Here is a 25,419-nt window from a genome sequence, read left to right on the forward strand (position 1 = left end):
AGATGTTCCAGAGAGAGTCAAAGTTTTTTCATTCAAATCTTTGAACATGTGTTTTGAATAAAGCTGTAAGGCATTTTCCAGTAACCAGTGTTGTATTACAAAAATGAGTAAAGTAAAACAAAAGGAAAACATGTTTCAACATTTTATTCAGTATTGTCACATATTGTTGCACATTTCCTGCTGGAAGTAAGTGTGACATTTGTAATGCTAATTTTCAAACCTAACCTTTTTAGATCATATAAAATATTACTGGGCTATTGTGCTCTTGTCAGACAAGCACAAATAATGAACTGCTCTCTCAGAGTTCAAACGGGTTCCTAATCGTTTATGTGCTCTTCCGTTGCAGCTCTGATGTAAATCCATCATTATAATTTTTGAATTTTCTTGCTAAACTCTATGCAGGAATAACCAATAATAAGCAGGTTACGGAACACTTGACCCAATATTTGTAGCCTTTCATACAGAGTTGATTCCAGGCAAGAATATCACGATAGTTAAATCAATTGCCAGAGTGGACAAAGATTTTGATAATATAATCTGGTGATATAATGAAAAAAAAAGCAAAAAGTTTGCTTAAAAGTAGGAAATTCCGTGCTCTATTTCTAGACCTTTTTTTTTTAAATTGAAAATTAGTGACTTAGCTGATTCTGAAGTACGAAAATATATCAGGACATGTATTTGGTTATTTTGCTTTTCATAATAAACGACTTGTCAGGCGCTAACTACATAGCAGTGGGGAGCAAAGTATTGAGCATGTGCAAGTAATTTCGATATTTAAAATGCCAAATCGGGGAGGGGGTACTTAAAAATCGAGCTATGAACTAATTTATAGAAAAATGGATGTAATTTATTTGAATGTTATATTTCTTATATTATAGTATGTATTTTAGTAAAATATTAGCTTTGGAACCAAATCTGAAACATGTTCTTTGTAAGCTATCAGTAACAGTATATTTCTAATAAGGGAAGTTACTTCTTCTGAAATAAAGAAAGCTGAAATTTAATATTCAAGCCGAGGAGTGTTCCCTTTTTACAATGTTAATGTGTTGAATTGTTTTACAATTTAAAGTTGTTTTAAAGTTAAATTGTTTCGAATAATTGAGAGCCTGAATCAATGAAACACTTCAGCCTGTTCCTTTAGCAAAGCTGGGAGTTCCTATAATGAGGGTTTCCCAGTTGGCCAGCCCCGGGATGGGTGTTTGGTTTCATACACAGAGTGTGGTCAGCAGCTGGCCAGACTCCCTTGCACCACTCCGTGGGGTCCCCAAATCTGACCTCCGAGGTTAGGAGTATTTATGTGAATTCTGTCATTGTTGTGTCTAGGAATTTAGGCAGACAGAATTTATGAGGAGGTGGCAAAACACGTTACTTTTCCTTTCACTCTTCCTCCGACGATAAAATAGTTAAGTTTTTCAGAAAAGAATGTGCATCTCTTTTCCTCGGTTTTTGAGTTGGTTATACTAAATTTCATTTTTATATCCAGCCGTTGTTTTTAGGAGCTTGCGTTCAGTCCACGTGAGGGAAATTGTGGTTGTCGGGTAGGTTTCTACCTAAGCTTTGTGGCACGTGGCTTCCCTGATTCATACCCTGTCCGGATTGGCTTGTGAGTACTTCTAAGTGAACGTATCTCAGCAGCCAAGCCAAAGTCAATATCGTGAGCACTTGGGCTCAGATGCTGTTTCAGCTTGCACAGAGTTTGGTTATAGAAGTGATTTTATTTCAGCTCACAGCCATGTGAAGAAGAGAGAGCAGGTGTTACTGCCCTTATTTTATGGATGAGAAAGTTGGGGCTCACAAGGGGTCAGCATTTTGGGGTAGCCAGTGAAGGAGCAAATTTGGGTACAGTCATGTGTTTAATATATGACTTGGGGGCAGTGTCCTGTCTGGCTTCATCACACTGCATCCCCGTGCCTGCTGCGTGGAATGATGTCTAGTAAGTGCTCGAGAAGGGCATCGAATGAACAAAGACTTAGAAGCAAGAGGGCCTGACCCGGTCATGCTGCACTGGGGGTGGGTATAGGGCTCGAATGATGAGCAGGCTCCGAAAGTGTGCTTTCTTTTTCGAGGAGATACATGCCTTTAAGAGATTTCTGGAGACGATGAAAAGGAAATAGCTCTTCCCTTTGTAGAATTTTGTAGATGAGACGACTGGTGTACAGCGGAGGTTAAGTAACTTGCCTAAGGTCACAAGACAACAGCAGTGGCTCCAAGTCCCAGCTTGTGACCACTGCATAATACTGCCACTTGCTACCCTGTGAATTCTCAGTCTATTGGTTTAAGTCCTCATACGAAGGGGAAATGACTGGTCACAATGATTTTTTTTTTTTTTTTTTTTTTTTGCTCCAATAGCTGCTGGATTATCTGTAGAGATCTTTTGGCCTCTGTGAGTCCTAGAGTTGCTTGAAAACTGTCTTGTTCTTTGGGGGCCAGTTGTGATGACCCAGGGCATTGTTGAAACTCTGAGAGTGAGATATTTCTTCAAGAGCCCCTCATTATGGATTTCATTTACATCCAGCCATAAGCTTTGTTCTTTGGGGACAAGAAAGATACACATTAAATTTAGGATCGTCATCCCTTAGAAAGGAGGAAGAAGGAAGGTGTTGGAAACAGGCAAAGAGGAGGCTCCTGCTCCGTTGAAAGTGGGTTTGGTTTTTCTTTAACCTGTTAGATTCTGCTTTCTTTAAGTTATTTTTTTAGATTTGTTCAAAATCATTCCTAAGTTTAAAAAAAAAGTTAAGGAGCATAAAATAAATCTGAACCTATAGACGATCAATAAACATTTCGTGACCCCGGCATTGATGGGTTCAAGAGTCAAGTTTGTGTGGGCGGCTTTTAATCACGGCCTGGAACAATCACACTCTCTTTTTCACCCCATGACTGAGGCTGATAGAAATCAGTTGCTCAACATGGAACTTCAGAGGGAAAACTTCATAATATTTTTTTAACTTCAAAGGCCCTTAGAGACCAACTAGATTGAAAAAATCTAAGGCATAGAAATACTAATTGACTTGAGAGATGCCACAGAGATAGTTGGTTCAGGTGTTCATTAGTTCAAGAAACCTGCATGGAATGCCTGCCATGGGGAAGGAGCCGTAGGTGTTGCTGGGGACACACTGATGAAGAGGAGAGTGTCCACGAGGGACTTGTGGTCTTCAGAGGGAAGGCATCTGGATAAACAAATAATTATAATACAAACTACTAATTGCTTTAACAAAAGACGGAATTGATGGTCTATCTGCCTCTACTGATCACCTATGCATCTACCCAGGTATGTGTGTGTGTGTGTGTGTGTGTGTGTGTGTGTGTGTATTTATCGCTCTCTGTCATCTGTCTATCCTTAATACATATAAAACATGTAGCCCAGTACCTAGAACAGAGAGAGTTCTTAATAAACAGTATTTGTGTGATCGGTTACTACCTATAACCCCCAGATTTCTCATTGCATTTTATAGCATTTAGAGAGAATTCTACTCAGACTGCTTGTTCAGCTCTGTTACCCTTATGTTTGGGAGGCTATGAAACCTTACTTAAAGCTCTCAGGCAAAACTGTTAATCACCATGCAGGGCCTTGTAATACTCTGTAGCTACTTATTTAGCCATAATTTAATCATTTGTTACATAATTTGGCTTCAACTTACAAGATAAACTCATTCATGTCAGGCACTGTCTCTTACTCATCTGTGTAGGCTCGGGCTTGGAACCTAATAGGTGATCAGTAAATGTTGTTGCTTGAATGAACGCAGCTTACAAAGGGTTCAGCCAGGTGGATGCGGAGGCGGGAGAGGTGGGAGAGAGGTTAATTATCCAGACTGCTTCTTAGACTTTTCTTTGAATAAAAGCAATTTTGAGGCTTGCAAAACAGGAATATCATGGTGTTGGTTGTAAGGCTTGACTTGGTTACAAAGGTTTAACTCTTAAAAAAAAAAAACAAAAAAAACTAGGGGTTGGGGTAGAGCTCAGTGGTAGAGTGTGTATTTAGCATGCATGAAGTCCTTGGGTTCAATCCCCAGTACCTCCATTAACAGCAGCTCAAAAAAGATGTAATTTTTTTTAAATTTAAACATAAATAAAAACTGAAAAAGACTCATTTCTAGATCACATGAGTATCTTCTTTTATGATTCCTCCACCATTCAATGTCCTTGCAATCTTAGCAGCAAATTCTACTCTAAAATAATGTTCTTGCTCTAGTAGGTGTAATTTCTAGTGCAAAACAAGTAAAATAAAGAGAAATATATGTATCTATTACATAGACGTTTTATTAACCCTAGGGTTGTACAGAAAAAGAAATAACCTGATTTTTGGTCTTAACTCCAGAGAAGTTAAGTTGCAAATAGCAACTTTAATTAGATACATAGAGCTTCTCACTGAACTTTCAATGAGATAATTATGTTTTGAATCTGCTGTGGGGTGTATGTGTATGTGATTTTTACGTAGTGCATAAACTAAGATAATAATATGCAGAAAAGGAAAATTATTTTTTAATCTGCAGTCTAATCATAAAGCTGACTGAGCAGATGATTATATTTAAGGATTGGCTGTTCATTTACTTATCAATTATTGGAGGTACATATTAGGCACTCATGTAAACAAAAGAGACAAAGGTCCCTCCCTGCTCAATATCATTCTGATAATTTTAAAAATCCTATTATCAATGAGTAGCTAATGCCCTTAACAGGAACTCACTAGTGTGTTACTGAAATACATAATACATATGTACTATATATAAATAATTCCATCTTACATATGTATCAATTTTAAGAAATGTCTGTAGCTGGCCACATTTTTGCACAATTTTCCCTTACTCAACTGGTCTACAGAGAAGGCATGGATATCCATTTGTATAGCTCAATATGCTGACAGAATCCTAGCTTCAGAGACTTGTGGATAAGTTCAGCAGTCTGAATTTGATTATCCTCAAAATAAGGGAAACAATCAAAGCAGTGTATGTGGATTTCATAGTGTAACTCCATTAAAATCAGTGAGAACGCTGCACACCTAAAACACCTGTTCACAATTCAAAAATTCAAGCCAGCAGTTCCACTTAAAAGATCACTAAATCAGCAGTCTCATAGTCTTTGGGGATCCTAGTTTGATCATCTCACTTGCTTTCTCATTTAACTTTGTCATTCTACAAACCCTTTATTACTGGCAGGAAAATTTACACAAGTCTTTCAGCCTCGTGTAATTCTGGGGGTGTCGATCCTGTTTGAAGTGAGGCTCAAAAACTAGATAAATGGGGAGCTATCTTACAAACATCACCAGTTGGAACTTTGGGAAAGAAAATGAACTGCCAGCTGTCCTCAAATATGAATCGGTTAAAAAAGAAAAGGTAAATTTTAAAACATTCAAGGCATGTGAACAAAATTCATTTTTAAGCTATGAATCATAACCTGTAATGAGTAAGCACTTACTCTGGCCAATAGCATTACAGTGAATTGAAATCCATTTGGAAGACTGATAGCAATAAATTAATTACCTTCATTCACAGTGACTTTCAAGGCTCTTACATTGTAAGTATTTGTGGACTGTTACATAACTCTTCTTAGAGTATTTTAAGTTCTTTTCCCTTTTCAGAAATCAGATATGCCGGGTATTTTACCTTACATTCCTCCAAAGTTTTGTGTTTTATCATGAAGAAAAAATTTAAACAAGGTAAAATATAAACAAGGCAATAAATGGATACTTTAAGATTTTTCTAGGATCTTAGGCTGTTCACCATTTGTCCATTTACTGTAAATTACAAGTTAATTTTATCTACTTGTTGGTTAACACCAATACTTGGCTTTCTTTCTGAACAGTTAACTTAGGTTAATAACATACTTTGGAAGAGTACAAACCTGCATTAACAATTCTGTATTTTTTTTTTAAACTGGCCTTAGCAACTAATGCAATGGTTTTATCTTTTATTATATTTTAAAACTGGAATTTAAACATAGTTTTGAAAGGATTTTTCTTTTTAATGGTGATGAGTTTTCAATTCTCCATACATGATTTTAATTTAAAATAGAATTATAGATGTCTACCATCATCAGTCGATACTCTGCTCTTTCAAAACAGCTTCTCTAAGTGCTAAGGTCTGTGTTCTTGTATATATAGCCCTGATGCTAGGTACCATGCCAGGTCTGCCTCGGTCAGTGCTCAGGAAACACTCACTCATATTCTGAGCCTCAGCTGATTGATTTTCTACAAGTGTATTGTTAAAATTTGAATTGAAGTGCGGCAACATTATTTACTGGAATCCTAGTCTATTGGGCATGAAGGGACCCATCAGAAGGATGAATCCAGCCCCAGCTGTTTAAAGATGAGACCCGCAGAAGCGCAGTGAATGACCAGCAGCAATGGGGCGCTGGGCTTCGATTTTGCCCACGTGGTTCAGCTGGTCACTTCAAATTGTTCTTAGTCATATGATTAGGTATATGTATGTCTATTAAGAAGACGACACTGTGGTAGCTCTAGTAAATTAGGCTAAGTAGGCATTTAAAAGGGATCTGGATTTAAATACGCCATACACCATTTACAAAGCAAAGTTTTCTGAGCAACTCAATGGTATTTCTATTTTTGGAACCCTGCAAACAATCCAGGGGCACAGCCTCCTGTGAGCTTGCTCTGTGAGCTACCAGATCGCATCCCCTCGGGAACCCCCTCTGTGGCCTGCCCCCTTCCATTTCCTCACATCCAGTCATTGAACATCAGGGTTGAAAAGGAACTTAAAAGCCATGTGACCTCACGCGGTGCCAAAATTTCTCTTGAATTTAACCCCTCCTCCCGGTTGTCTCATTGTCGCCGCTTAGTCATCAGAACCTCATGGACTTCCTAAAGGGGCTGCAATTTTTACTTCTCAAATTCAGAGTCCAGACTTCCCACAAATGTGTATGCCTAACGCACAAACAGGACTGCATTATACCCAGTGCAGTACCCCTTAACTGCTCTCCTCGCTTTAAGTAATTAGCACCCCCTCTTTTACTGAGCCATTCTGGACTCTGCTGCTCCTGGGTTCCAGCCCACTGCCCTTCCAGCTTTGTCCATCACTGAACTCCTCTTCTGTCGGGCTGTCCACAACACAGCTCACTGTGCCCATCTTTATAAATGTTGGATCTGAGCCAGCCTCAGTAATATTTCAGTTTTTGTTTTTGCTCTTCTTTTAACCTTTAAAGTAAAGCCACCTCCATTTTAGTCAACCTAAAGTAACCTAAACTGTTTACTTTTTAAGGTACAGCTACTATACTTTATCTCATCGGTCTGAATGAACCACTTCCTCTTCTTTGCATCAGTGCTGTAGAGTGCACACTGTACTTTCTCTCTTCGTGGCTTTGTTAAGACAACAGTGTTTTAGCATTTCTGTTCTCTTCATGACATTTGAATGGTGCGTTTTCTCCCCCACTAGAAGGAAAGCAGGAATTTTTATCTGATTTTGTTTCGTGCTCTGTCCCCAGATCATAGGATAGCTTGTAGATCCTCAGTAAACATTTGTTAAATGAGCAGATAAGGTTGCTCATTACCAGGTGCTGGATTGCACTGATTTGAATAGAACACTTCTTGAAAATATATTTTTCCATGTACTTTACTAAGATTGTCCTTGGTTATTCTCTTAGCAAAGTTCTTAATAAATTTAGGCCCAAATGATCAAAGATGGTGAGAATTTTACTGAATCAAAGAAAGAGGAAATGTGTCCATGCTTGTTCCTTTGAATATTCTTGGGGAATAAAGTAGAGGAGCCATATATTTTCTTATTTCTTTACGATTTGCTTAAAGATATTCTAAGAAACAGTTTAAACAATCTTCCTAAATATACTGAGAAATATTCTAGACAGTCCTCTAATGTTTAAATCAAAGTAAGTAGTTTGGACAAGATGTTAAATTCACTTCCTTTCTAAAATATTTTGTGTTTGTTTCTTAATCCCAAACTATTATTGATTTGAATACTGTAAAGTACAAGGTAGAAAACACATCTTGAAAGTTAACAGTATCTTATAGGCTATTAAATATTCTGAATACAATTCAAGTTCCACATCAGAGTAAGAATTTAGGAATAAAAAGCAATGGCAAATCTGAATCATCAAGAAAGAAAGGGGCTGAGAGTTCCCAAGTACTGGAGGGACACCGTGAGAAGTTAAAGCGTATCGTTCAGGGTCAGCTAGAATCAAGTAAGACGTGTGAAGAGGTTTATCATAGCTTGCCTAATTTTTAATCTAGAAAAATTTCAGTGACTTATAAAAATACATTTTCCATGTATTATAAACTGTGGAATAAAGTATTTTTATAAAAATCATTTTCCATGTATTATAAACTGTGGAATAAAGTATTTTCCTCTTTCAAAAAGAAGCCATATTGCATAGGAAAAAAAAAAAAGGAAATTCCAGCTTTGGAAGAAAGAGAAGAGGCCCAGATTTGAAACTTATTAGATGTGTTATGTAGTCTTTCAGCTCTGTTTCAAAATCTGGAAAATGAGTTTAGTTTTACCTGGTTAAGTTTGTTAATAACGTGTTGGTGTTCAGGCAGGATTTCCCACTATCTTACTTATAGGAGCCCAGTGGAGCCCTAAAAATTCCATCTCTCCTTCTCCCTTAACAGTTTCACTTCTACTTAATTACAGAATTTAAGCATCCATGCAAGGTTTGAAAAACTGGCTTCAGTGATAGAAAAAAGCTTGAAAACCGCAGAAATAATGTATGTAAGCCAGAAATTATCATGCCCTTTTAAATTATAGCTTCCATTATGGGATAATACATGCTAAATCTATTAAACTATATAAACATGAGCCTCCTGGTACTAAATCATAACCTCTCAGGTCACCTGGACAAAATGTCTTACAGAGGAGCACCTCTCATGTGGAACTAAGCCCTGGTGCAGGCATTGCTACAACCTGAGGTTTTACAATCACTTAAGTTTCTTTTGCTTTGGTTGTCGTTTCTGCCACTAAATTAGGTTATTGTAGAACTGGGCGGTGAGAACAACTAGAAAGACTATTATGTGCAAAAGTACAAGAGAGGTAATGTGAAAATACCAAAAAAAGAAAAAAAAATCTTTGGCATCATTCAAGCTGGGAATGAATTATCAAGACCTTCAAAAAGACAAAAGAACTTGGAGCAAATGATGGTGTTTAATTTGATCAAGACCAGTATAAGCATTCTTAAAAAGAAAATTTGCACACTATCTGGAAGCCATAAGTTTACAGAGACCTCATTTACGCCTCTACTGACAGGCTAGTAATGGATTATTATGAAAAGTTTGGGAGTTGGGAATACATTTTTAAAGTATACAGACTCTAAGGTGAAATTTGCACATTAAAGATTTACATTTCATGCATATAACAACTTGCAGAAAGAAGGACCTTCTAATGTTCTTATATTCCGCTATATAGAATTCTCCTTTGAAAATATCCTGTATTTCAACATAATTCTGTGAATTTCATGAAAATGACACAACAAAGTTGAACTCAGCAAGCTTGCAGCTTATAGAGTTAATTAATGAGGAGTGTCACAGGATTTACAAATAATCCAATCCATCAAAGTACGGTGATAATAATATCACTGTTGACTACATCAGATTGAGATTAATCAAGCATTGGCGTCTTGGGCTCTGGGAAAAATATTAAGTACTAGAGCGTTCTATCATTACAGTAGTGTGAATGCTGATGAAAGAACTGGTGGTTAGAATCCTCTTGTGGAATTAAATATGTCAAAACAACTTATACACAGTGGAGCTTACTTTGCATAAAAGCCAAAAAACTTGAAAAACTTAAAAGACAAACAATCATAGCATGAAACTACAGTAGTACAAGTGGAATAATTTAAAACATGACTAGAAAACTATTTGAATGTTTTTAGGCCAGCCAGTTTGAATGGTTGTATCCAGGGTGATATTCAAAATATTGAACAGACAGCTTGGCAGGCACTGATCAGCCCAACAGACACACTGTGTGGTACATCTCAGTCCAGCGTAAGCACGCACGCAGTGCCAAATTGTGGGGGGTGGGGAGGCTCAGGAGCAAGTAAGTAGACCCCAGTATGCAAAGGTCCCAGGGTGCCATTCATAATACTCCTGACCTGGGGGCATTTATTTACCTTTGTAAAAGTAACCAAGGTGATACTGAGAAACAGGAGTTTGGGAACCACTGGATTAGATGCCCTGTATCAACTCAACCCAGAATGAATGGCCAAGTGAATAAATTCTCCTGCAAGTAAAGATTTCTCTCATCAATCAGCTTCAAGTGAGCTGAGTTGCATAAGGCCAAATGTATGCCCCACAATAAGAATTATCCCAGCGCAAACAGCAATTCATAGGTATGATGTAGTCAAATTCATTCAAATCAATTGCTTGTTTATAGTTCAAGTACTTTAGAAATTGGCATGAAGTAGGGACATGGCTCCTCGCAGGTGCTCTGAAAACCAGCTTCATTTTAATGTGTCTCTAGTAGTTATTGTTGTTAGAGTTGATGTGGCTTTGCCAGGATGCCAAGCCCGCAATAGGTTTCACATTTTAAACTAGCTTTCAACTTTATCTAAGACATGTGATGAGTTGTCTGAAGGCAGGTGTAGGACAGGCTCACTGAGATATCTACACATGCACACAATGACATTCCTATTAGCAAAATTCAGAAACAGATCCGAAATCATGGAGGAAATTTTTCTTTGGTTGATTTTGTTTTTGTGTGTTGCCAGTTAACACTGAACTGACGGGACCACATCCAACTTTAGCTTTAGGAATCAGGGCTGAAGGACGTGTAAAGATCTGTGATGGTTAAGCTTCTTTTCCAAATAGCTTTTCTTGGTCTTGTTTGTTTTGTTTTCCATCAGCCTAGGTTTGTGAAAAATCGATTTCCTTACTGATATATGTAGAGCATTATTAATGGTGATGCGACGTTTTATATGTCAGGCTCTTGAAATGATTTACGTAAAAGAGACATTAGTTTCCTCAGTTTCAACTAAAATGATAAATTCTTCTGCTACATCTGTGCTCAAGGAAACGCCACTAATATCATCTCATTTATATAAATACTTGCCAGGTGACTGCCTAATTTTATAGGCATCTGAGCCTGCTCTGAGCATGCCAAGGCCACGGTCCTTGGAAGTTCCTTTGTGTTTCAGCCTATGGTATCAAACACGGCTGGCTTCCCACCCCACCCCCGAAAAAGCAGTTTGAATGTTATCACATCAAAGGGAAAGACGCCATTGTCTGTAAACTGTCTTAGATCTGTCAGAATAAATCAATTATGGGACAGAATTCATTGGAGGTACCCTTTCTTCCAAACAAGAAGACCCCCCCCCATTTCCTTCTCAGAAATGTAAATATGTAATATATAATATATATATTTTTTGTTTGGTGAAAAGATACCAGTAAAGTGATAACATCTGGCTGGAGCAGAACGCTGCCAGCTAAGGAATGGTTTCCTCTCTGCGGGTCTGACCAGAGTCTGATGTTGTACAGATGTGCACCCAGGCCTGACTGTAAAAGTTATAAACATTGTCATAACATTGTTCGACTTCTCTAGTATTTCCTGTCTTCTGCTTAGCACTTTATTACTAAGTCTGGCCCGCCTGCCAAGTGAAATGCAGGGAGTTAGGGCCTCTGGCTTGAAATTTAAAACAAGTCCAGAATTCATTGGGTTTAATTTGATATGCGAACTCTGATAACTCACACTTGTTAAAATAAAGCCGCTTACCATTCAAGTTAGATTTACACAGCTTTGAGAGAACACGGGCGAAGGGGAGTGGGGGGAAACACATTTTTCAAAACTTTAATATTGGCTTTTAGCTCTGGTTTTAGAGGTGGGGGCGGGGGAGGGGGGAGGATGCTGAGCGGGGAACAGCTGATTCAGAAGCTGGACGGCTTACAGCAAACTTGTGTTCATTTCCTGTATTAGAGGCAGTTCCCTGGGCACAGAATGGGCCTTTCTTTCAACACTTCTGAGCACGTTCTTTCTCTTGGCTCATTTTCAGATTAGGAAGGCCACATGAGGCTCGTTGCCTATACATCATAACAAAATGGTGAGGTGAAAACAAACGAACGCTACGCCACCCGGCTGATTTTCTGCAAAGGGTATCTCATGCCAGGGTTGAACAGAGCACCATTGAAGCACCAGCATGAAGACATGTTAACCCAATTTCTCCTGTAATGTATACATGATTGATTGGCAATTTTTGGACCACAGGCTGTGGTTAGGATTACATCAATCAGGAAGCAGTAACTCTGGAGGGACTTCCCTTAAATGATCTAGTGTTTATTGGCGAAAGTGGTTGCATTTTTTGCTGTCTGTTTCTTTCATGTGTTCATCAGCTCCAGTCTTGTTTGACATGCAGTATCCGTGCATGAGATAGGTCATTTTTTCTTCTTTTATCCCTGTTACTCACTTAAAATGCAAGATGACACACTTAGCACGATGTCGGGTAAGTTGAATGCACAAATTGAAAAGAAAAAAAAAGAGAATTTTGAATGACTGAGAAATGATTAGGGAAGCAAGAATACATTTAAGTGTGCGGGTGAGCAGATGTGGATTGTACGTTCTTCAGAAGTGGTTCGGATCATTTTGTGGATTAACCACATGCCCACGGTTTACCTGGAGAGCGTCGCTGATCTACGTAGATCACTGCATGTATAAATATATCGCTTAAACTCAATATGCAGTTTTTAACTTCCTTCCATAATTACATTACCTCATATAGTCCTAGTAAATACAATTAAATGTAACTATGTGAGAAAGACTAGGCTGGAGGAGGAATTTGCTGGATGCTGGTAGTCCTCGATGATCAGACACTTTGGTGGGGGAGCAGAATAGGAAAAAAAACTCACCTGGAAAGTGCCGTCCTCCAAGTTCTTCTTGCTAGCTTTGTCGTCTTGCGAGTTTCTGTCATGGTCCTGCACGTATATAACTTGCTGTGTTCCCAAAAGCTTGCGTTATGGATCTATGAAATTTTTGTAAGGTGTGAATACGAAAAAACTGTCCCACGGCTCTGCTATTAATTTGTTTTTATTGAAGGAGAGGCAAGAAGGAGGCACATGTGAATGCAACCACTTTTCACTGCTCGGTGTTTTCACGTGTAATGGGTGTTCAGGGAGGTGCAGTGACACTTGAGTTACAGTTCATAACTCTGGAGGAGAAAAAAAAGTTCCAGACACAGATCTTCCAGGCCACCAGAGTCTAAACTTATAAAACGGAAAGGTGGGAAAGAGAAACATGTGTACTGTTACTTCAAGTTCAAGGTTAAGAGTGCTTTCTAAAAGAGTCAGAGCCCTAGCTAGGGGTTTTCTTGAACCGGTCCTCACAAAGTCATTGGCCCTTCGTCGTATTGTCTAATTTTTGCAAATGGAATGTAAGGCATTGGAAAGTTAAATAGCATGAAGAATGAAAAGTATGCTCAAAGCGTTTAAGATGGTCGGCCAGGCTTGTGTCATTCAGAGCAGCTCCTGTGGACTGAGAAGGGCTCCTCTGAATGCCCCGCTCATCTAATCACATGGGGTTTGGAATTAAGTTTCTGGCTCCACATCACGATCAGAACAGATGTTTCCCAGGCTGCCTAGGTGGGTGCAAGAAATGGATTTCAGGAAAAACTCGCTAAATGTATAATCCGATTTGGGGTAAGAAAACCTTGGTATCGTCTGTCTCAAGATTCTCCATTACAGGCAGACTAGTGGCCCCGAACAAGATATGCTGTGTGTATAGTTCACCACATTCCTGTAGGCTCTTTCTTTTTCACACCAGAAATGTCTTCACTTTTTTCCTCTTCCAAGTATTTGTGTATGTGTATGTCTGTGTCTGTGTGTGGGTATTTTTTTTTTTTAAATCACATACCACTTTGGCATCTCCAAGCGAAGACAGCATGCATTTTAAAGTGTTATGTGTGAAGTTCAAAGTATTTCCTGCTATTTGGGACGGCTGCTTTGGCCATTATTTTTCTTCCAACCGTCTGATGGGAACCCCGCATTAATTATGTATGCCTTTATTGGAATGATCGAGTTAAACGGCTAGTTGGTGTTTACCAATCTCCTTTGAATATTAAGTAGGCAGACGAGAACACCTCACCTCAGTATTATGCTTTCCATCTCTGGTAGCTTGTTACAAAAGGAATATGTAGCAAAGAATACAGACAAGAAATCATGAAATCTTGGTGTGGGGCCAACAGACCTCTAGCTGGCTGCGGGATCGGTGAGAAAGCAGCTTTCTGCTGTCAGAATCAACATTACTCAGCCAGTTGCAGAAGCTCTGAAGCCTTGGATTTGTTTGCAGTGAGAGATTTGTTGTGGATTTTTAACAAGGCTCCTGTGTGTGTGCCATGCTTAGTAAATATTGGCCTTCAGGGTATTTTGCAGTCACGCTGAATGGACTGTTAGTTTCCCCAAACTGCAAAGTGCAGAAAATCCGTTTTCCTGATTTTGTTGCCACTGAGATTGCATCATAAGGTTTGCGGTCTACAAAAGCAGAATTAAACCTAGCAAAAAATCTTTAGAGAGCTGGAAAAGTGATCAGGAAGAAGAAGGATGCCTGAGATGGTATAAACAAATGGACCTAGAATGGATCTATAGAAGTACTTCATGGTTAAATTGTTCAAACCCAAGCCACTGAAACATTTTGATTTCTTTAGAATCGGGGAGATGAATAAGGTCATAAGTATTATGACTAATATAATCAAATAATGACCTGTTCCAATATTATAATATGTTGGATATACCTTTCAAAGCTTATCAAAATTTATTTTATAAAAAGTAAGTTAATCGGAAAGAACCATGGTAGAATGTATGTGGTGAGGCTTCCAGAAAACCAGCCAACCAACCAGCACAACTCAGTCTGTCCCCAAATGTTTTCTTCTTTGATATAAAATTCCAGAGTGGTTTTTTCCTCTCGCAAATGAATCAATATTGGCAATTATGTTGTACTCAAGGAGTACTTGACTTTTTTTAAACTGTTATTTAAGACACACTTTCAAAGGGTGATCAGTGAAGTTCTTTTATTTGGTCTTTAAGAAGGAATTTCAGGAGACATTCAGTGGTCTCAAGGGCAAGTTAACATCAGGGATCCAAGCGTTAGAGGTTCATTAGAATCGCCTAATGGTGAAGAGATTCAAAGCGTGAAGTTATCTAGCAGAATTAGTGTGTTTATATACTGTATGTTCTTTTAGAAGACGATCAACTTTCCTATAGAAAACGCTTACAAGGTAGGACCTAAACTCACAAAACAGTGTTAAGCTGGGGGTGAAGAGAGGTAGTCAGCGACAGCCATTTGAGCATGGATTTCAGGAAACTCTCTTTGGCCTAAGTTTTCTACCAAAGGCCTTGTGCGTGGAAGAGTAACCGGAAAGAGGGTACTTTTCCATCTGTTGTCCATTTAGCTGTCAGCGCTTGTTCTGACGGAAAAGGAGCAGGGTCTTGAGTGACTGCTAGTCTGTCTGAAAGTATGGTAATGAGGCTAATTAGGAGAGATGAGAGCTGAACTAGATTTGTGAAGGCAATTACCCATCCAGCTTTTGTGCCACGCTTTATCTTTATCAGATCCCTCTTCTCTGATTTTGTCATTTCTCAAACATCACAAGAATAATGAAAATGTCCAAAGCAGTCTGAGCAATGTGGTTGGTAGAAAAGAATAAAATAGACTAATGAAATCCTGGGAGCCTGCTTTCTGTTTGGACTCATACGAAATTATAGATTTGGAGCATGGCTATGACGGTCCTGACTAGTATTGCTGTTCAGTTTATATAAATGAAAATTAATTGCAGTTTATTATAATAAGTCTATAAATCTTCTTCGGCAAGCCAACAGTGTCTTGCTTGGTCCTTTTATGATAGTCATCGTGGCAAGTTAGTAATTTAGTGTACTTGAAAGGAAAAGACATCAGAGACTTGCAAAGCAAGCATAAAATGTATTCTCTTTTATGTGATTTGGAAAGTTGAAACATTTTAGTTTCTGTTTTCAAAGGTTTAATACATTTTAACTTTGACAACAATTATGAAAGTAAACTAACGGACTCAGATCTCTCCACAGTGATTTCATAGTAGATGATGTTGAACATCAGTTTCATTTGTTCTAAGTATTTAATCACAAAAGTTAGGAGCTAAAATACTTGAAAATACTTGTATTTAAAAAAAAAACTGCTGAATAGGGCTATTGACATTTCTTCTGAGATATATAAAATATAGTATTCTGAGAACATCACATTATTTCTAAAGTGTGATTGTAATTTTCATCTCCCCCCACCCCCCCAAAAAAAGAAACCTGGAATTATTTAAGATTACAAGGAAAGTTTAAAAGTTTAGAAAGTCACAGAAAAAGAGATCAAACTTGTGTTTACCGGGGGCGGATGGCGGAGAGAAGGAGAATTGGAGGAAGGTGGTCAAGACACAAACATCCATTTAGAAGACGAGAAGTCCTAGGGGTGTAATGTACATGATGACTGCAGTTACCACTGCTGTACGGTGTAGAGGAAAGTCGTTTAGAGGGTTAATTAGAGTTTGCATCACAAGAAGAAAGTATTTCTCCTTTTCTTTTTACTAAATCTATATGAGATGATAGATGTTCGCTGAACCTTTCACAGTAATCATTTAACAATATATGTAAACAAACCATTGTGCTGTATGCCTTAAACTTACACCGTGATGCATGTCAGTTATTTCTCAATAAAACTGGGTGCGGGCGGCTTGAGAAAAAAAGGACTGGCTTAATTCAATCAGTCCCCAAACTGGGTTTGATTGGTGATGATTTGTGCTCACATTATATCTAGGCATATTTTAAAATGACTTTTAGCGTATTTTATGATAATTTTCATTATTTCTGTCTCTCATGCAAAAGTTCATTAGCCTATGAGCTTCTTATAGCCATCAGGGAGGAATTCAGGTTTATTTTAATTTTTGTTTTGTAGAATGAGTGGGGAAAAGAATCTGATAAACCAGGAACAACACAGAGGTGGATAATCTGAGTTGCTCAAGAATTCTCCTATGTATGAAATTCCATTATCTCCAAGTAATTCAAGGGAAAATCAGGGAACCTGCATTTTGTCTTCCTTGTGATGATCACAAAGCTAAGATACCAGGGAGCAGCTTTGGGGCAAAGGTATAGTGAGTAGGTTTGGTCAAGAACGTGTAACAGAACCCAAAAGGTCATGGTCCAACTGAAGTTAAAGAACTTAGAAGTGACTCAAACTTGAACATGACTGAGAATCACTGGGGGAACCTTGTTAAAAACACGGATTTGTGGACCATATAATTAGTGATTCTGATTCAGTGGGTCTTAAGTGGGGCAAAGACACCACATTTTTAACAAGTCGTCCTGGGTGATTTTAATGCAGGTGCTAGGGTGGAACACACTTTGAGAAACCCTATTCTAGATCAAGAGATTTGCCGTTCCAAGTATCAGAGTATCAGAGCAAGGCTAAGCCTGAAAGCAGTGGCAGAAACTGAAGTTGAAGCACAAGGAGACCTCAGAGGAAAGCAGAAAGGAGGCCTGAGTTGGCAGCCTCAGAAATTACGTCGTATTAGGTAGGACGATATAAAAAGGCAATTGCATTAAGTCCGATCTGTATAATTCTGCTTGGTCTGAATGAGATTTCGTAATCCCCATAACCTTCCTGGGCTCATGGTTGTCAACGATAAACTAGTTCTAGCATTTGGGGATTCCAGAATAGCCGTGGATAGAAAGAGAATGCCAAGTAGCACTGAAATTGGGAGGATGCACACAGCAGGAACTGCAAAATACAGGGGATCAGAAACCACACCAGGAGCGGAGAACCAAGAATTTGAGGGGAGGAAAAACGAGCAGGAAACTAAATTGATGCAAGATTCTTCCTCCTAGCTGAAACAGCCTTCTGCCTCGGGCCCAGGTCACTTTCCTGGTTGTTTTTGAAACAGGAACCAAACTCAGTACAACTAGATGGGGTCCTGCAGGTGGAAGCAAGTAATTGGAAGCAGCTGCTGCAGGTGAAAAGTGTGAGACGGGGGAAGCAGTCGTTTTCTCTCCCTTTCTTTCTTCCTTTCTTCCCTTCTCTCTTTCATTCCTTCTCTCTTTCTTTCTCTTCTTTCTTTCCTTCTCTCTTTCCTTATTTCTTTCTGTCTCTGTCTCTTTCTCTCTCTTTCTTTCTTTCTTTGTCTGCTGGGAAACAAAGTCTTTTTCTTGTAGGGGAATCAATGAGTAATAAACACATACTAGTAATTTATACATGGTGCATTGCTTTGTATGTAAATGATGTTTCTAAAATAGCTTGCAAACACTTACCTGGGTGTTTTCAACATTCCCGCGATACACATCTGTCCATTTTTTATGAACTCTATAAAGAAATCCTTGCCAAAGTTGAAGCAAACTGCAACTCGTGTACCCACACACATCACAAAATCCACATGTGTGCACGCCCCATGGCCATTTTACAGTACTTTCATCCAAATTCAGAATTATGAAGTAGTCAGAGTGTGAAAGGAAACAAGTTCTTCAACAAAGAATAGTATCTACTTAATGGGAAAACCATCCTGATAAACACATGCATCCTGTATTTATCTGTCCTTTTGTAAATGTATCCATGAGTGAAACTGGTTAGTGACTTGCTGCATTTGCATGAAAAGCCATATGCATTGATATTTATAGGTGATTGTAGCATGTAGGTAAATTTGTAGATGAACTATTGTATTATTTTAGTGATTTTCCTCTGGTAACTTCATCTCTCCTTACACAGTTTTAGCCTTTTGTTATAGCAATGTTTTGAAAGAAAATTGTCTTTAAGTTAAATCAGTGGCCTCCTTTTCTTAAGCCTAGAAATGGAGCCATTTCATTCTTCTCAGTTCTTTCTTGAACCAAGTTTTACTGAGCAATTAAAAGTCCCAGTGCCCTGCTTCCTAGAATTCACAGTCAAATACAGTAACAGACTCTTGATTTCTTCATTGGCTCTTTTTGTTTCCTTTAGGGAAGAAGGGGTTTTGGTGCCATTTTAGTTCCAACATCTCTGGACCACCTTCAAGAGGAATATGATTTCAGGTGCAGGATTAGAGTGGGAAAGGAGTTCAACAGGACTGACTGAAGGGAAGTTTTGGGGATGCTGGAGAAGAGGAGAAGTGGAAAGAGAAAATTTCATGTTGATTTAGCTGATAAGGTAGGCTTTGACAGCATAGGAACAATAAAGCAGTTACCTGGAGCTCCCTTAGAAGAAGAACTAGAAACTCAGTCTTAGCATTGAAAGCTTCTTGAAGTCTGGACTCTTGGGCTGGGCTTTGAAGGTTATGGCAGGTTTCAGAAGGTTGAGACGAAGGGAGAAACCAGTATATGAACATGCACTGAACTGGGGATGTACAGGATCAGTGTGAGGGAATGTGGAGTAAGGTCGTTTGACGGGAGGATTCAGGGAAGGGTAAGGGGAGCTGATGGAGGGATCTAGGTCGTGAAGAGCCTCAAGAACACGGAACTAAGGGCTTTGGAGTTTGTGAGAAGATGAAAGTTATGAACAAGAAGTGATAGAATTAAGATTGTCTTCAGATACTTAATCTAGAAATGGTATTTTTGGTGGATTGGGAAGCAATGGAGACACACGAGTAAAGGGAAAGAGACTGCACCAGTTGTGGATAAACAAGGAGTTTCTTTAAACAGTTAATCCAGTTTTGAGATGATGAAAAGTGTCATTTAATTGAATAATTGAGCACGGATGCTTTCTTTGCAAGGCATTTCTTAAAATCATCCCCCCAAAGTGTGTCCTCTGTCCCTTAAGCTCATGGTTTAGTGGAAGAAGTGGCCATGTTCACAAACACTATAGAAAAATGTATACTTTGAGAATGGTAGAACTACCAACACAGTGAAATGAGAGACTGTGGGAGAGACAGAGCAGTCTTCTGGGAAGACAAGGTAGAAGAAGTGTTTTGAACTGGACTTAAAAAAAGATGGATAGGAAGAACTTAATTAAGTTGGATTCCTTCTTCGTTGGGTCGTGTGTTCAGCAGAACCTTATTGAGCACCTGCTCTATTGCAGGTGCTGTGTTGGGCACTGGATGTGGCGGTCAGAAAGCCCAGTCTCAGTCTGAGAAAATAAGGACTGGCAAGTACAGAATCTGAGTGGATGGCATGTAATCCCACGTGGATAGAGCCAAGGGGTGAGGATGGAGGGAGTTTGTAGACTAGGAGATGGTAAAGAACTGCTGGACCAAATGAGGAAGGAAGGAGCGGACTGGTCATGTTGTTGACTGAATGACGGGGAACTTTTAAGTTTTGAGGAGAGGGGAGATCTGTATTTTCGATCTCTGTTGAAGACGTTGTAGACACATATTTTAGAAAGGTAACAAAATGTCCAAGCTAAAATATTTACCTACATATACATTGGACGTGGGGATACGTTTTAGATAATCATTCACGTGGTGGTGTCTGCCAGTCACAGGCGGTATGAGCTTGCTGAGTTTGAGCATGAGGAGAAGGACTGAGGTCTGAAACTGGAGTTACAGTAACCATCATTTATTGAGTATTTACCATTATCCAAGCACTGAATTAACTCCTTTACTCCTTGAAACAACCATTAGACACCAGTATTATACCCTTTTTACAGATGAAGCAATGTATCATAGTGAGTTTTAGCAATTTGCCCAAGGTCACACAGCTACCTAGGGTTAGAGATAGGATGTGAATCTAGGCTGGTGGTCTCTGGTACCTCCAGGCAGAAGGCAGCTCAGACAGAAAAGGCTTAGGATAATTAGTATCAGAGGACTTGAAAGTTGTCCTGGGAAAAGTGCGTGCTTATGGGAGCTAAGGCAGGTTGTGTAAGTGCCAAGGCTCAGAGGTCCTCTGGGGGGGAGGCGGCGAGGACAGTCTTTAAAAGAGTCTCCCTCCGCTGTGTCTTGCCATGAGAGAAAATGAACTTAGCAATACTGGATTTTACAAGTGCCAGTAAAACCTCGAAAAAAAAGCCCATGGATTTATGTGAGATCACTCAATTTTTAAATGTTGACAGCTACTTTCGGTTTTCCTGTTTTATACTACCTTGTAAGATCTACCTGCCTTCCAAACGAATGAATGCACAGCTTCTGCCCAGACTGAGCCCTCTGTTCACTAGAAAGATAATTCTGATTTACAACAGAACCTCTTGAAATCCTTACAGACATTACATACATATTAGAGAAGCCCCCTATTTCTTGTCATGGACAAAATTGGAGAGTCTTTAAATATAGAACTCACTCTACGGTTTCAAATTTTAGGTGAAAATTCATACTAACTTTTCTCCCACATTTTGGCAAGCAAAAATAGAAAATCAGATGTATTTTTTTCCTTCAGCAAATCAATGGGTGAAATGTTTGTTGCTGCCCACACTGTGTCATCTACTCGGAGAATTTGACTGTTTATATAATACCAGTGAATCTAAATATGACATTTGAAGTCAGTCCTCTAAGTGTTTCCAAATATCCACCATGCATTGCATCATGTAGACTAAATAATAAACTTCACTGTGGTGGTTTTTACTCAGTTTTACCCAGGAAAGTTAAAATATTAGGGATCCTACTACATTCCGAGGTTTTGTGAACCATGGTAAGAAACGTGTGCATTTATGAAGAAGTTTAATAATAAGAAGAAGCTATAAAGTTGTGCTGGTGCTTCAAAGGGAATAACATCAAAAACTTGTGGAGAGAAGCCACAGGCTACCATCAGCCTCAACACACACATACACACACACACACCCTTGGTTGGGAGACCTATTTTGGTAGAATGAAGCCTGGTTCACCAAAGAAGAGGGATAATGAGGCCATTTTTCATTATTTTCCCAGTGGATTTTAAAATAGTTACCTCATAAAATAAATAGTTTAAGTTTCCACATTACTTTTGCCTTTAATCTGTGCCTATGATGCAAATAAATGAGTGGAGATTTTTATACTCCCGAAGGTTTATACAGAGGCAGATACATTAAAAAACAAGCATCCAAGGTAAAGTGTAATTTCTGACCTAAAACATCAGCTGACAGGATGCTGCGGGTGAAAGAGGGAAGACGCTTTATTAGAACGAATCTCTAAGTAGATTTATTTTTAGATGTGTCGTTCAAGATGACGCTAGTCTACCCGATGTCGTCCTCACAGTGCTGTGTTTCCCTAACTTGGACTTGATCTGTGTGGAAGACTTTGCAGCTGAACTGGGCTACCCACACATAGAAATATGCATTTAGGATGTGGGTTCCTCTGGAAAGGCTGGACCCGAACGGCTTTTGATAGGAGCACCAGCACGACGTGCAAGGTGTTAAACAGCAACGCTGAGCTTTTATAAAATTAAAAACCCATGTGCTAAAATTAGAAATAGTTTACTATCCTTGTTAAGAGGCAGCTGAATTAACCCAGCGATCTAATAAACAGAAATAGTCCACCTTGGTGAAGCTCTAATTACAGCCTCTGAACCTTTCAGTAAGTTTATGGCTTAAAACATCTGAGTGATTCTGCCGTTTGAAAGCCATGTGAAGTTAGAAAGGCGGCCTAATTAAAACAAATCTTGGATAAACCACTTCACGGAGATAGAAGTTTGATGGTTGGCTATATCAAAAATTGTTACCAGATGTTGTGCAGAGGCCTTAACAGTTTAAAGATCATGAGGGTTTTTTTTTTTTCCTTAACAAAGCAAAAATATTCTAATTGAAGTTGTCAGCAGGAGTGAGACTAATATGCCTGTATTTGATTAAATAATAGTTTATTTAACATTCAGTGTGGCCCAAAATTGGCCAAGACGAAAGTCAGAAAACATTTTAGCCAGAAGACTTAAAAAGAAAAACACAACAAACTGACAGCACTACGTAGGTAAGTCTCAGGCGCTGTGGTTAGATAATGTCAATTTTTCTCCTATTACTGCCCATTTATCCTCTTATGTCATACCAAATATATTCTGCAGGAATGCCTCAGGATCTATTTTTTAATGTTTTTTTTCTGTATTTTCTCCAAAAGAAAAAAAAAAAAAGCTAAGAAGAGCAATACAAACTTATAAGACTTAACGGCTGAACCCTGGAAAGCAAACATCATGTCTTTTTCCATTATAAAAATGTAAACATCTGTATTTTTAGGAGTTATGTGTGTTGTGTAGACTGCTGCTCTGACCCTCACTGGGATGTGGGGATTTTCTCTGTATAAAATAGAAACGTGTAGGAGTCACGTGGTCCAGTAACAACTTGCAGGCACCTTTTCCTGATTACATGATAGGAGCACGTAACTACTTCCTTCCTGCTCGGTGGACAGCTGTGTGGCGCTCGCTGATGAAATGCAAGCATGTTCTGCTTTTGAAGACCAAGGAGTCTGGCCTCATCACACACAGCCCTCCCTATTGACTCCAGCCTCTGTCTCTATTTATCTTTTCCTCTCAGGTACACACCTAGCCGTGCACCCGCAAACAGTGTGGTAGTGCCTAGATTTTTCCAGAATGAAAGGTTTTAGACTTGACATAAAAATTTAAGAACCTGTCCGCATACAATACTGGGGAATGTATGCATGAAAAAAAATGGATTTTCCACATAGCAGTCAGTGCCTGAGCTATCATTTGCTCTCCATAATACGCAGGGGTCTGGATTTTCAAAGTAAATTGCAGCTTACTCTGTGGCAATTATGAGAAGACAGCTACACTAGAGGGTCATTAATCATTTAAACATTCAAATAAAACTAAATGTTTCTTTTTAGATCTAAAGTGCAGCCCATAACACAATCGAAATAACATTAATGGGAGAAGGGAATGAAAAGACAGAAAACAGCTGTTGCTCCCTCGGCCAGTGTGCCCTGGGCTCTGATCGGAGGGTGAGACACTGTGTACAGGGAGGGAGAGGACTCTGCTGGGTTCCCTCCGTTTTCTACCGTCTTGAGCTCTCTCAGTTTAAAGGAAGTCAGGGTGGATGTTCCTACATGTCATAACACTACATTTCTGGACATTCAGCAGAAGGGACCAACGGCTGGAAGGTTTAGTCTCACAGCTGTTGCAGAGTAGTGTTTAAAAGTTGCTTGTTAGCTGCAAAGTGCTAATAGTAACATAAACAGGGTACAAAATGTCCCCCATGGCTAATGAGGAAAAGCTATGCTCTTCAAATACAACATTTTCCTTATTAAAATAAATTTCAGTTGTATCGGCAGTTTACTTTAAAAACAAACTTTGTGAAGACCTGAAGGACATGACAGAGTTAATCAGATTTGTCCTAGATGATAGCATGGAAAAAAACTTACAGGCCAATTGAGAAATTAATGTCTCCATCGTGTCTTTTCTCTATTTGCCTTTTTAACAAGTTCAGTTTCTGTCCCTTTGATGCTCTTGAAAATGCCTTGGCTTTGTGGCATGATTTTTACTTTCACGTCCGTTTCCCGTGTTCTCATTTTTCTTATCTCGTGAGTGTCACTGAAAATGGCAGAGCAGAGACCGTAGCTTATCAAAAAAAAAAAAAAAAAAAAAAGGGTGAAAATTGTGAAAGAGAATAATACAGTCATTTGTTCCAGTCAAAGAATAGTCCCAGGTGGGACCAGGCGAAGAGGTGTGTCTCCGGACTCCCAGGATCCTGGGCTTGCCAGTATGCTATGCCAGGAAATGGAAATCACAGCACTGCCATCCCGAAAGGCTCCCTGGCTGCTCCCCATTCGCCATGGGTGAGGAGTTCCCGTCCTCGTGGGCAGCAGTGCGTGACTGAAGCCAGTAAGGAGCTAGTCCCCTACACCCCAGCCCAAGCGCTTTGTTGACTGTGCTCAGCAAAGGAAACACACCTAATGCTATCTCCATATGCAGTTAAGACCACTTGACTCCCTCCCCTCAAACAACAAAAGACAAACCTGGAAAGGGCGACGTTCATCTTACTAAGGACTCAACAAATAATCTGTTTAAAGAGTGAAATCAACATTAGTTCACTCTGTGAGCACCACATACTATGAGTATGTCTCGTGTTAAGTCACATCAGTCACCGATCATTGTATATCTGGATCACGTTTTAAGGACTGACATAAAATGACCTTGGAGTGATTGTTTTATTGTGAAATGAAGTTTTTCTCAAAATCACCAATGTATAATGCCTAGAACTGGAGAAATCTGAAAATGACAAACGAACAAAAAAAGAAATGGAGGAAAGTTGGGTGCGAGAAGGGAGAGAGGAAGGAAGGGAAAGAGAAAATGTGAGGAAAGCAAATGAGGTTACTTCAGATCATCGAGGCAAAGAATGAACCATTCCTGGATTATTAGTGCTAGAAGAGACCTTGGGAATCATTTGTTATTTACACTCTCTACCCTCCCTTTTATATAAATATATAAAGAGGGAATGAAGAAACTGATTCATTGAACATCTTTTATGCAACTGACACAGTGCAAGATATTCTACATGCGTTTTATTCATGACCCTTCAGAGCCGTTGGCCACTTGCTTTTTTTTTTTTTTTTTTCCTGAGTCAGAACCTAGTAAATAGCTTCATTAGATTGAGAACTTAGCGCATCTTTGCTTATATGGCTTCCCTAATAGCTCATGAGCAACTTGAGTCCATGCATCATGTC

General features: G+C 39.1%; 1 protein-coding gene and 1 long non-coding RNA gene across 7 annotated transcripts in view; both read left to right on the forward strand.

Annotated features, from left to right (window-relative positions):
• The window catches only part of TRPS1 (transcriptional repressor GATA binding 1), a 240,334-nt gene that overhangs the window by 185,927 nt on the left and 28,988 nt on the right, over positions 1-25,419 (forward strand). The gene's annotated exons all lie outside the window — the stretch shown is intronic.
• On the forward strand, positions 329-24,384 carry LOC116659827. Its single transcript, XR_004315189.1, has 3 exons — positions 329-339; positions 2,564-2,567; positions 8,022-24,384. It is a non-coding gene; the product is annotated as an uncharacterized LOC116659827 (long non-coding RNA).

This window comes from Camelus ferus, chromosome 25, assembly GCF_009834535.1.
Source record: "Camelus ferus isolate YT-003-E chromosome 25, BCGSAC_Cfer_1.0, whole genome shotgun sequence".
Classification (NCBI taxonomy): domain Eukaryota; kingdom Metazoa; phylum Chordata; class Mammalia; order Artiodactyla; family Camelidae; genus Camelus; species Camelus ferus.